At 44.5% G+C, this 13,537-nt stretch overlaps 1 protein-coding gene and 1 long non-coding RNA gene across 2 annotated transcripts in view; one reads left to right on the top strand and one right to left on the bottom strand.

The window, feature by feature from the left end:
* The window catches only part of LAMB3 (laminin subunit beta 3), a 143,018-nt gene that overhangs the window by 66,359 nt on the left and 63,122 nt on the right, over window positions 1-13,537 (bottom strand).
* LOC116659215 lies at window positions 990-12,599 on the top strand. The gene is made up of 3 exons (XR_004314457.1): window positions 990-1,820; window positions 11,256-11,352; window positions 12,168-12,599. It is a non-coding gene; the product is annotated as an uncharacterized LOC116659215 (long non-coding RNA).

Genomic DNA, 13,537 nt, shown 5'->3' on the forward strand with positions numbered 1-13,537 from the left:
AGGATTTTCCTAAATCTCAGGAAGCCAGGCATAAATCTTTTACATAATTTGGGATTTTATTAGGTATTTACTCTTCTGGATTACAGATCTTTACAGACTAACTCAGTTAATTGTTAGTCCTTCAGCTGGAGAAAAATATTTGAAAGCAGCCAGGTAAGAAAAGAAAAACTTAAATAACTCAGCTGTATGAAATTAAAAAAAAAAAAAAAAAGTGCCTTAAGAGGGCGAGAAAAATTAGAAAATACAGTACAGAAGACAATTCCAGGAGCCTTTCTTTTAAAGATATCTTGGACAAAAAGTTGAAAATTATAAACTAAAAATGAAAACAGACTTTAGGAAACTTTCAGAGTAGACCCAACAGCTGAAGTAAAGGAGACTTGTTTTTTTTCATTTCTTTTCTTTTAATGAGCTCTAATATTACTTAGGGAGTTTAATGAGAAAAAAAAATTAACTGAAATCCAAAACTGGCAGTTAAGAAAACATCCAGTGTGTGACGAGACCTTTTCAGAGAGCCTTACAAAGTGGATAAGCTAGTTCTCCAGATACAACTGGCTCCTGAAAGAAAAACAAGACAAAAAAGTCTTCCATCCTCTAAGACTTGGGAGCCTGTAGATAAAGAAACGGGTAAATATTGCAGGTATCAGCGTTGTTGGAAGAACCAGTGTTCCGTTTTGGCTAAGAAACAGAAAGATGACTATCCAAAATCGGTCCAGTGATGCTGTCCAAAGGAGACACTAGAACCCAGCAATTCCAGCCCTTCCTAATTTATGCCCCCAAGGCACAGAGAGCTCAGTGTGCAGCCATGTTAGTTACGCTCCCCACCAGGGCAGGGCTCTGTCTAGTTCGGCTCACGACTCTGTTCCCAGTTCCAAGCCCAGTGCCTGGCAAAGAGCAGGTGCTCATTAATCTGTTGAATGGAGAATAAATAACTAGATGAAGAAAGTAAACTTTTTGTTGACACCTTGTTGTCTCTACCTTAGTTTTAAAGAATGAAACCCTCTGACGTGATAGGGGACCCTCTATCATTAGTCCGTGTGAATCAGGCTGGAATTCCTGTCTCTACAAGTGGAGTCCCTACCCCATCTGGATCCTGTCTCCCCTCTGCCGTCTACTCCACACTCCAGTGGATGTGAGCACCATAATGGTTTATAAGTAACATAGATGACTCTCTAAGGAGTTAATAACTGAGAAACGACTGGACCCACAGCCTCACAGAGTACATCAGATTGCTAGTCTCTCCCGGTGGGGAAGGAAAATCCGCCCAAACCCAGTTCTTGTTTTAGTAGTTTCCTTTGCGGCAAAGCCAGGAATCCAAGAGTGAGCACTTGCTAAGGGTGGGACAGGGTCTGCCTGGTGTGCCGCTGGCAGATCTAGAGCTGACAACAGTAATGGATAAGTCTCCGGGGCAACCAGGACCGCTTCCAAGCACTCCCACCCTGGACGGCCACAGGGGTCCTCTGTCCTTTGGGGAGCCCTGATGTGTGATGCCCAGGACCAGCCCACTCTGCCCTTCCTTTGGGGCTCGTCTCCCGGTGCCTCCCAGCTGCAAGATAGTACTAGCATAAAGGTCTTCTTCCTTGGCCTGGGTTTTACCTTCTTGTATCAGGTGACAGAGCAGCTGGTTCCAGCCCCAAATCAGGTCTTCTGACTCCTCCCAGAAACTAACCAACTTCTGAGCAGGAAATCCTGCCCCTCCCCTTCCCGCAGAGGAAGAGAGAGATGAAACAGAAGGGAAGGCAGAGGAGGAGGGAGAGGGAGAAAAGAAGCAAAAGGAAAAAGGAGACCAATAAAAAGAAGTCAAATTTGGTTGAAACCTCAAGGTAAGACTTTTTAAAATCACAATAATATATAATAGCATCACTATAGGTGTCAGGGCCTAGTCCATACTAGGTCCTCAAAAACCGCTACTGAAATAATGCCTCTATTGGAATAAACTGGAGGGCTGGGCTGAGAGAGACTTCAATGCCAAATGCAGTCAAAAAAAAAAAAAAAAAACCCAAAAAACAAAAACAAAAAGAAATGCCCAATAAGCCTTTCAATGTGTAGGAGGGAAGATGTGATAAGACACAGATGGAACCAGATGTTTGTTGCTGGCATTGAGCACATTCTGATCATTTTGGGACAAAAAGTTAAGTTGGAGCAAAAAGTTGTAAAAATAGGTTTTAAAATGTCTGCGTGTTCTTTTGAAATCATACGAAGATTGCAGGTCGTAAGCATTATTATAAAGTGACTTTAAAGCGATGACAGAGCACAAACCCTAGGCTGTATCTTGGGGGTTGCTAAGAGTGCCGGTATCCTCTATTTTGCATCCAATCATCAGCTGGCTTAATAGTTTTAATATTGAGAGCTGGAGCTTTGAGGAAGGCTCCTTTTATCTCAAGGAGTCTTGTCCAATGGACCAAGGGAGGCCGAAAGTTGTCAATCAAAATTCTTCCCGTGTTATTCACCTATTCCTAAATCCCGGGGCCCTCTGCTGCTCCGGATACTGACCTGAGCCTGTTCAGACCGAGTTCAAAGGCACTTCTTTCAGGTCCATTAGTGAGAACCCGACAGAAACAGGAAATGCTTTTCCCACTCCCCACACCCTCATTTACCCAAACCCTCGCTGACCGTCAATAGACAGTATCTTCCAGAAGGTAGCAGTTTACTAATCCAATCACTTGGGGGGATTCAAATAGCTCAGCGCAGGCTTTCAAAGTGCCTATAGCCCGTGATGGTGTGTTTACATAACAGTTGGCTTTGAAGAGACCTGCTCCCCCAACTTTTCCAACAGAGCTTAACAAGCCAAAAGGACAGACTTCAAGTGTTGTTGTTTTGTTTTGTTTTTTCCCTCTTTTAGTGCCAGTATTTCTCTTTGGGTTTTGTGTGAGTAAATCACAGTCAGAAGCTGAAAGGAGGGTGGGAGAGGTAAGGAGAGATAGAAGAATCTCGCTCCTGCTCACCTGCCAGAATTTGAAAGGAACTGCCTTTCCCTCTTCTGTATGATACGAAAATAAAATCCAAAAACCCTAGCTCTTTCTTTACACTAATGTCAGTACAGCTAAAAGCCTCCATGCATCCAATTTCTGAGCTGGAACAAATCTTAAGGTGATCTAATTTAATTCCTCTTGTTTGCCAGCTGAGGGAATTGAAGCCAAGGCAGGGGCAGGGCCTTGTCAAGGTCACCTATGTGTCAGTGGTAGAGGGGAGACTAGAAATCAGTTATCCTGGTCCCACCCAGGGGCCTTTTAAGAAACCACCCAAACTTTATAAGAAGGTGCCCCAGCCACCCACCAACTTCTGATTAAATAAAATAAAATATTCAGCTGAAAGATGCTCAGGTAATGCTTACCTGGCAGACACGGGAAGAAGGAAAAGATTTTCCTAACAGTTAAGCTTTTCCAGAATCTGTTTTGTAACTCTCAGGGGACTAGAGAGAGTAGAAGAAGGCTTTAAGGCAGGCTGGTCACGAGAGAACTGGAATATTTTACATTCCTACCACTGAGCCAGCATTTTACATATCTCATCTGTTTATATGATCTCACAGTATCCTCATTTTACAAATAATGTTTTTTTTTAATTTGCTCAAATTCACAGAGAGAATAAGATATTCTTATTTCTGCACCTCTCATTAGCAGGTCCAGGATCAGGCTGTAGACTGATGTGGATATTTCTAGTTCAGGGATGGGCCCCTCCTTACTCAGGCCCCTCCCCAACATGGACTCTGGCTCCAGCCATTTCAACCTACTGGAGGTCACTCTGACATGTTAAGCTATTTCTAGACTCCTTCCCTAAAAACACAACAGTTCCCTCTGCTTGGTATGGCCTTCCCTCAAATTTCTTCATCTCCATAATTTGGACTTACTCTTCAAAGCTTAGCCCCGGGGCCACCTCCTCCCAGAAGGCTTCCCCACTGCCCTGGGCTGACTTGGATGCCCTCAGCTGTACTCTGTGCACCCAGTGCACATTCTGACTACACCACTGTGAGCTCTGATTTACAATTACACTGTTGTTATGCTGTTATTATGCTATCGTGAACTTTGATTTACTTGTCTACCTTCCTTATACTTAACTACAATCTTCTTGAACCAAATATTACTCAGCTTTTATATTTCTGGCACCGAGCACAGTTTGGGGGCATTTATTCGTGCTCAATAAACATTTGGGGAAAATGGATAAATGAATCAATGAAATATTTCCCCCCTCCTTTTCTTCCATTCAAATGACTTAAGAAAAAGTCTCACTCCCACACTGTTGACTCTTGGGTACCTTGGGAGGAATACAAGTCGGTGCTACCACACGCTTCTTCTCATGTCAAGCCTGAGAGGCTACTCAAAAGAGGGCTCCAGGGCTAAACGTGCCGTTTGAACAATCATTCATTTCTGCTCCCTAATAAGTGCGCTGACCCAGGAGGAGAATTTGCATGCTATAAATCACAAGGACAAAGAGAACCAGAATGGAGACAACAGCAGACGAGAAACGTCAGCACCCTCTAGGAAGATACAAGTGGGTGAACGAGGGACTTAGCAAGCCGGAGACTGCTGGAGCCCACAGCGCGTGACGAGGCGCCAGCAAGAAGCCACGGAGCCCAGGAGAGGCTCAGGGATTAGGGCACCGGGAACCTCAGCGTGCAGAGAGAGGGATGCGGCAAAAGTAGGAGGAGACACTCCAAATCCCCTCCCTCCTCCCTTGCCCACCAAGAAGAAGGAAGGTTTATCTTCTGGAGAAACTGGCCACAGGGGCGCCAGGCTCAGGGACATCGGGCTCAGCAGAGTGTGGGCTTAGGCATGGAGCTAGAGACGGAGGATAAAAGGAAGATTCCACACTGAAAGATGAGATTCCCCAGCCCCTTGTCCTGGCTCAGCTCCCCAAACAGGCACAGCCCAGCTTATATCCCTCTGCATTCACCTTTTTGCAGCACCTCCCCCTCCCAGGCAGAAGAATTAAGGATTCCTCCTTGTAAAAAGTGTCCAAGAAATTTAAAAAAAAAAAAAAAAGACTACAGACAATGATACCTTCACATAGCCTCTGGATTATCCTACAGCGGAACCCTACTGTTGACAAGCCCTGCCCTCGCACACAGAGCTTCTAACAGCCACAGAATGTACGCCAGGGATCACCAAGCATCAAGTGAAAGCCTCTGACTTTGATGGTGGAGTCCCCAACATAGATAATCGAGAAAGTGGAAGAAACTGGCAATAGCCCAGGCAACATCAGTATCCCCCCACGAATAAGGGAAGACAGTGTATCTGTCAGTGAAGATCAGGGAGCCAAAGTTTTTAAAAAGTAGGAGAGAACAGGAGCTTTTTAAAATACAACTGGAACTTTAAAAATTAAAATGAAACACGAAGATAAAATTGACATTCTCCAAGAAAGTAGGACAGAAAGGTTAAGAGATGAAAAATAAGGCAAAAACAATAAGAAACTCACAGGATCCATCCAGGAGCTGTGACATCTTCTAATAAGATTTCCAAAAAGAGAACATAGAGAAAATGGAGGTGAATGCATTAACCAAAAAGATAATTTCTCCAAAGTTTCCCGTAATGAAAGATTTGAATTTCCATGTGGAAAGGACCCAGTAGGTGCTCAACACAACAACAACAACAAGACTCTCCCCAAAGTACATAATTTAAAATGCTAGAGCCTCAGGAAAGAAAAGGATTCCCAAAAGTTCTAGAGAGAAGAAAAACAGGTCACAAACCAAGGATCAAGAATCCAGGCAGTAATTGAACTTCTCTGTATCAACAGTGGAAGCTGGGAACTGAAAGGCAATACAGCAATGTCTTCCAATTCTGGGAGAAAATCATCTCCAATCTTGAAATCCTTACCCAGCCAAACAATGAATCAGGGAGAGGGTAAAGTAAGGACAAGCAGGCAGAGCTGACAGTATGTGTGGCCAGGGTCTGATGGATTAAAGCCCATGTAAAGATGCTAAATGCACAACAGTACTTCTGCATCCAAGGTCTTAAAAAAAGTTCCCTCCCATTCATGAGGCAGTCAACCAAGAAAAAGTCGGACCTCCCAGGTGAATGGCAAAGGCTATCAGTCTACCTAGACCCTAGTCCTGACTGGAATAAGAAGACTGGGGGCTCCAGAGGGAATGTCCCCTTGGAACAAAACCAGACAGATTATCCAATTAATTTGACCAATTTATTTGCATTTTGTTGCTCCTATCAGAGGATTTGGAGAGCATGGACAACTAAGTAAGCAAACAAACAAAAACGAGTGGTTATTAACACCCACGGGGGGGAGAAATAGAAGAAAAGAAATGCAGTCATAGTACATTACATTGCTAAGAAGTAAAAAATTAGTCATAATAATATGAATACTGACTACTGATTTAATTAAAATTGTGATTTAATAGCTAGAAGGAAGGGAATGAGTAAAAACAAAGAAGTCCTAATATTCCCTAGTAGGCAGTCAATAGATCATCTCTAAAATTGCAAACTCAAGAAATAGCAGTAAATGTTTTAAAATATGGAGTTGATTCCTAGAGGAAAGAAATAAGATTTTAAAACATGGTTGCCTCTGAATGGGACTAGGGCGTGAGGAAGGGAGGAACACGATTGCTGTTATTCATTATAAGACTTTTGTTACCATGTGACTTTGTAAACCCTCCTCATGTATTATTATATTAACAAATACAAAAATTATTTAGAAAGAAAGAAAAGAAAGAGAGAAGAAAGAAATGGCTCAGTCAAAACAGCAGTCTCCTTGGATTACATTCTGTCTACCAGTCAGCGTGTTGATAGCTGGAGCCATTAAATTAAGTCTCGAACAAGGTATATTTAAAGTATTTACCTAATTACCTAGAGGAGTTTGCCGGTCTTTCTAAAGGTTACTTCAGAATCACCTGGGGAGCTTTGCAAAAATACAGATTCCTTGTCTCGCTCTTGCTGGTTCTGATTCAACAGTCCTTGGTGGGACCTGGGAACCTTCCCTTAGTTCCCCCAGATGATTCAATTGCACAGCAACGTTTAGGAACCACCGGACTAGAGCAGAAATTGTCAATGTGTGTAGGGAGGGGTGAAGGAGAGGGGTTATATGTGATTTGTGTGTGTGTAACATATCGGTATGTTGTGAGTCTGTCTTCCTCCTTCCCTTTCTCTTTCATCTTCTTGTATCTTAACCCATAAATCTCTGGACTGCTAAAAAACACTGCCAGAAATAAAGATCCCCCCATCCCTGTAATTTTAAACTCTGGCCGTCTGCTTTCTCTCCCAGCCCTGGGGCTCCCTCTGCTGGCAGAAGCCTGTTAAAACTCTTAGCATCCTAAACCTAGACATTCTCCCTCAGTTCCTATAAGGCCATTTTCCCCAGCTGATTCCAAGCCTTCAAACTTCGTGAACCTCCCATAAAACAGAAAAGGAAAAGTTCAACCAACATGGGAAAGACTTTCCTGCCTTACAGGTGTTAAGTACACAAAGATCAGGAAGGAAGCAGAACGAGGCAGAAATGAGAATAAGCATTACATATTGCAGTCAAGCCTGAGGAAAAGAAGAACTTAAGTTCTCCACCACCACCCCGCCTTCTTCCTCCCCCTCCCCCAAGAGAGATGGACAGACAGGGAAGCCACACCCATCTGCCTCTCAAAAATCAAAGAATATGAAAAGGAATATATGTATGAATATGTATGACTGAAACATTGTGCTGTACACCAGAAATTGACACATTGTAACTGACTATACTTCAGTTTAAAAAAAAAAATCGAAGGAAACTCACTAAGCTATAAAACTCACTGAATTGGAAGCAGAGGACAAGGGCTCCATATCCACCCTCGCTTTACGTCCTCCATTCTCCTTTTCTGGAGTCACGTGCCAGATCCTCAGACCCCTAAATCATGCCCCTCCAGCGATGCTGTCTATGAACTTTGTTGGATTTTTCCCACAAGCTGAAAACATGCTGAACCCAGCACAGTATCTGGCACAGAGAAAATGCTCAAAAACGGGAATGAAAATTTAACTCAATTGCTATCCTAAAAAATCAGAACCCTCCTTCCCATCTGCCGCCCTCCAGAGCTCCTCAAAAGTCCCCGCTTCCCCACACTCACACTAAACATTTTCTTTCCTCATGTCCAGCACTCTGCAAGCCACAGCATTCCGGCTTTAGTGCTTTCAGAACTCTCTAACAGGACTCCAGTGATTCCTATATCCAGACCCAAAGTGTTTTTGCCACTTGTCATCCTCCTCAACCTCACAGAAGCTTCAAAGCTGTGACCTCTGGCATCTCACTGAGAGTACCGTCCTACCCCGGCCCCAGGTTCTCTGTTCTCTCTGTTCTTTCTGCTCCCTGCTTCCCCTCTGCTCCCCTCCACCAGCTCTCCTCTTCTGTAATGTCCCACAGTGCCCTTCGTCCTCTCCCTGGGGTTGTCATCCACTCCTATGGTTTGAACTTGAAAGAATATGATTTAATTCTCCCCAATCTGTATCTCTAGCCTAGACCTTTCTCCTGACCTTCAAATACCTAGCAGACATCTTTGTCTGTATGTATAGGAGTCACTTTCCATTAAACACTCAGAAAATTCTTTTTGAGTACCTACCGTGTGCCAAGCACAGTGCTAAGCACTGGGGATATACTGGACGTAGACCAGGTCTCAGCCCTCCCAGAGCTGCATGTAAGGGGAAAACAGACAAATGAGCAACTACGAAGACAAAGGGATGGGAGCTCTGACAAGAGAAATAACTGGTGTTTGGGGAGCACCTTAGGTGTCCAAGGGACACTCTGAAGGGTAGAATCTGAAGGATAAGAAGGAATGGGGGTAGAGTGGTGAGACGAAACAGGTGGTTAGACTTCCAGAAGCTTAGGAGACAATGCGGCACAGGATAGAGGTTTTTAAGACTCATCAGCATAAAGATAGCAAGTGGAGTCATGAGAGTGGGAGAAGCCACACACAAAAGACAGAGAGAGAAGGAAATAGTGAGGACGGAATCAAAGCCAAGTCCAACACTCAAGGAATCCAAAAGGTAGAGAGAGTGTATAAAGAACACAAGAAGCAGCAGTCAGAGGAATAGGAAGAAAGCCCAGAGAATATATACGGACAGAATCCAAGGGAAGAAGATGCTTTGGAAAGGGAGAGAGGGGCAGGAGCGGAAGGGGCTCCTGAGAAGTCAGGTAAGTAAATACAACCAAGAAGCGGAGCACATGGGAGGAAAATCTAGCTGGGTGTGGGTGGGGGGAACCCAAGAAACATCGCTGGGCACAGGTCCAGAGCTGCAAGCTGACAGCGGTCAAGGCCATGTCCAGCACAGCCCCGGGGAGAGTGAGGTGTTGATGGATGGAGTGGGGCTGGACTGATGAGCCTAAAGAGGACAGGGGACCCAGAACTTTCAGCGTAAGGTCATGAGGGAGTACAAAGGGCCAGGGAACAGGCAGAGTCCTGGGATGGGGATGAGGAGACCACAGGGTGCAGAGGTTTCATGTCTTGAAGTACAAGGTCCTCAAGGATGTGGTTCCTGCTGACTTCTCCAGGCTGGTTTCTCCCCATGGAACCCCATCCCTGGAAATTCAGTCATCCTGCCATATGGAATTGTTTGCAGTTTCCCAAACATGTCACTCTCTTCCACACCTCCTTCTATTTTCTCACACAGCTTCCTCTGCATGGAACGTTCTAAAACCAACCCTCCCCTCTCCCCTGCACACTCCTGGAACCCAACTCAGTGCTCACTCTTACCCTTCTGCCTTTGCCAGGGGCATTCCCACTCTTGTTCCAATATGGCTTAAGGTTAACCTCTTCTCTGAAGCCTTTCCTACCTGCCCATCCCCCAAGTGGAAAGGGCTATTTCCTTCTTTCCATCCTCACCACAGACTTCCATATTAGTGCTGGTAACACTTCATACATTTCATTTATTGAAATGTCATATATCTCCCTCCTTCTAGGGCTTGGAAAGCATTTTACTGTTTTTTGGTTTTTGGTTTTTTAATAGATCATAGGACCTGACCTATAGAAAGACCTAAATAAATGCTGGGAGATGAAATCACTCAGCCACCTTGTGGCATGTACCTTTTTCCTTCTTTCCTACTGAGGGCCTTTTGGGGGCTGTCTGTGGCCAGGTGGCTGGGTTCCATTGTAGTAAAGGTAGACAAGGTGGTCTCGTCTCTATCAGTAGCCATGGCCAAAAATGCTTTGTGCACACCTAAGGCGCAGTTTTCCAGTGTTCCCAAGGTTCCATGCCACTCCTAGGATTGCCAGATAAAACACAGGACACTCAGCTAAATCTGAATTTCAGATAAACGGTGAATAATGTTTTAGTATAAGTATAGCCCATGCAATAGTTGAGATTATCTATCTCCTAAAAAAGGTATTTATTGTTTATCTGCAATTCAACTTTAACTGAGTGTCCTGTCTTTCTATTTAGTAAACGTGGCAACCCTACTTCCTCCAAAGGGAGGTGGCTTCCCTCGAATGCAAAGTCACTGGCACCCTAGAATAACACCAAGCGGAGGCTGCTGTCCCAACCTCACATGCTCCCTGAAGGCTGAACAGAACAACCAAGGAAGAAAACTCCAGATGGCCGCAGCTACGTGGTGGCTTTGCTGGAGTCAGTCCTCTCCCCTTTATGGGCCTCTCATGGCTCCCTGGTGCTACCCGTGTTTCACCAAACTTTCCAGGGAATAACTTTTTCAGTTACTACACGTGGCTACTTAGAGCTCCAATGCAAGTCCACAAGAGACAGGCCAGGGGAAAACCTGAAAACTGCAAGTACGGCATGTTTGGAATTGTCTCTGCCCCACCCCCACTGAGGGGCAGGGACCAGCCAGGCTCTGGCTCTCATTAGGGGACTTATTCTTTACCAAGAGGCTCTTGGCTCTCCCAGGGAAACAGTTTCCAAGCAGTTGGCCGCACCAGTCCCCCCACCACAGACTATATGTGACTGGTGGGGACAGGATGGCAGACACAGGGCAGATTTTCCCATCTCTCATTCATTTTCCTGCATCTGAGCTTCCATTAGTTGGAAAATACAAGCCTGTCCATTAGGAATAGGGTCCTGCAGAAGGGCTGACAAATAAGACTTCTCCTCTTGTTAGACATAAAGGGAAGAGAGAAGAAGGGGTGGGGAGGGGAGGAGTCCATGTTATTAGACAAAATGATGTAAAATGATGGTTATTTCCATAGCTAACAACAGATTTTGGCAAACATGACACAGACTTAGGAGATCATAAAAAATCAGACCTGAGGAATTGGATGGGGAAGGGGGTGGGGTGGGAGGGGTGAGGGAAGGGGAGACTTCCATGCATTCTCACATTCTGCTAAGATCCCTTCCATCTCGACCTGTCAGGACTGCTTTCCGAAGGAAGAGAGCACCTCCCAACACAGAGGGTTCACCCACCTCCAAAGCTGGCCCACTGTTCCATGGGCAGGATTCCTTTTCACAAGTAAGAGGCCGCTTCCTTAACAAAGCCACCAAGCTGTCCCCAAAAGCACTCCAGCCTCCGCTGCCTCCAAAATGACAGGTGCTCCTTTCATGACCTCCACTTTATGCCAGACGCACAGGAATTCCCCTTTGGCATTCTTCTGCATGGAATGTTCTACAAACCAACGCTCCCCTCTCCCCTGCACACTCCTGGAACCCAACTCAGTGCTCACTCTCACCCTTCTGCCTTTGCCAAGAGCATTCCCGCTCTTGTTCCAATACGGCTCAAGGTTAACCTCTTCTCTGAAGCCTTTCTTACCTGCCCATCTCCTTCTCCTCACATGTTTGCCACCTCCTGGTAGTCCTCCCAGATCTGACCCGTCCCGCAGAGGCCCTTTCCCATTCAACTCCCTGCCCTCTTCTCCCCTTCTTGCTTTGTTTGACCCCTGTTTACATAGGTGGGGGTGGTCAAGTCGGAGAGACACGCACCTCCAGCTGAGAGGGACCCATTCTCTGTGGGGTTTTGAAATGGCCAGGTCACGTGGAAGGCATTTCACTGAGAGCCTGCTCTAAAACATAGATGGTCAGTGCTTTACAAAGGAGGGGTGGCGTGAAGGAATGCACAGCTTGCTTTGTCGCTATGGCAGCAAAAGGAACGTTATTTGATTGGTGAAAATCTGACTGGAGACAAATGCTAGGTGAAACACTCAAATTCCCTTTTGCCTTTTTTTTCTCTTTTCCAATTTGTTGAGCACCACTAGAAGAGAATTAGGGGGCAGGGGTTGATCTGTTCTGGACAGAACGCTAAATCCCAGCAACCTCCCTGGATTAAAACAGGCTCCAGAAAGACAGCAATTTTCTCATGGCTGCAGTGCCTCAGAAACCCTGAAACAGCACAAGTTCACCGAATGCCTATTTTGGAGCAAGGCGAGAGGGACGGAGAGAGACAAAGATGAAAAAGACATAGTGCATGCGCTCCAGGAGTTTACAAGGTAATGAGAGAACCAGGCGTGTAACTACAGACATACAGGGGACCCATGGTAACTACATGATGTAGTCCAAGTGTGGTCCCCATGGGTCCCCAAGACCCTCTTAGGAGTTTGGAAGGTCAAAACTATTTCCATAATTATATTAAAACATCATTCACCCTTTTTCCTTCTCATCCTCTCATGAGTTTCCCCAGCCTACAGGTTGTGTAATAATACAAAGCTAATACATGGATGCTTCTGTATTCTTGGGTTAAACAATTTTTTTCTCAGTCTTAATTCCTTATACATCAGTACCAATATCAATGGGTGAAACCACATATGCAAAAATACTTTGAGATCCTCAGTAACGTTTAAGACTGTAAAGGGATCCTGAGACCGAAACTCTTCAGAACGGCTAAGATGGAATGTGTCATCTGCCATTGCACATTGGTTTCATCTCTCGTTAACACATTTCACTGATTAAAAATTGTTTCATCAAAGTCCATGAAAATTATTTTATTGGATGCTCGCTCTCTATCCCTAGTCCCCAGCATGACAGCTATTTGGCCATCTCATTATTAATCTGCTTGTGGGGCTTTTTCTTTTTTTTTTCATGTGTCTGTGTTTAAATGTGTCTTTTGAGGCAGCATAAGGCTGGACTTCATTTTTTAATTCAGCCAGCAATCAGCATCGGTCAATGCGTTTATCACCTGCAGTTCATCCGGCTCGCTGTTATTTTTGCCTTTTTTTAATTTATATTTTCTGTAGGGTATTTTAAAATTCTTTTCTGTCGGACAAGAAACTTCCCTTCCCTGGTCTGATCATCTTCCTATCATTTTAGCATCATCGTATTTGAAAGCAATTTTTCCCTGGTTCTTATTTGTTTGCTACTAGCAGTATACTATGAAGAAAATAAAACTGAAATTCCTTTTCCTCTAGAGTCTAGTGTGTAACACAGCTTGGTAGCATAAAGTCCTTTATAAAACAGTGCATTTGCACTTTGCAGTTCTGACACAATATAATGTAATTTTCCACTTGATTATTTTTTTAATTTTTTTTTTTTTCCTATTTTGTCCTCCATCGAGTCCTCAACTGTTCTCAAATCTCCACTGTCTTCTGGAAGTGAACTTCACAGCTGTGGGCCTTTGTTGGGTCTCCTTTGGGTCTTAAATTATTTTCATCTCCTTTGGGTCTTAAATTATTTTCCCTTGTTCTGAAGTGAAAATTCAGTGAGGGTTT

Source organism: Camelus ferus, chromosome 23, assembly GCF_009834535.1.
Source record: "Camelus ferus isolate YT-003-E chromosome 23, BCGSAC_Cfer_1.0, whole genome shotgun sequence".
NCBI lineage: Eukaryota > Metazoa > Chordata > Mammalia > Artiodactyla > Camelidae > Camelus > Camelus ferus.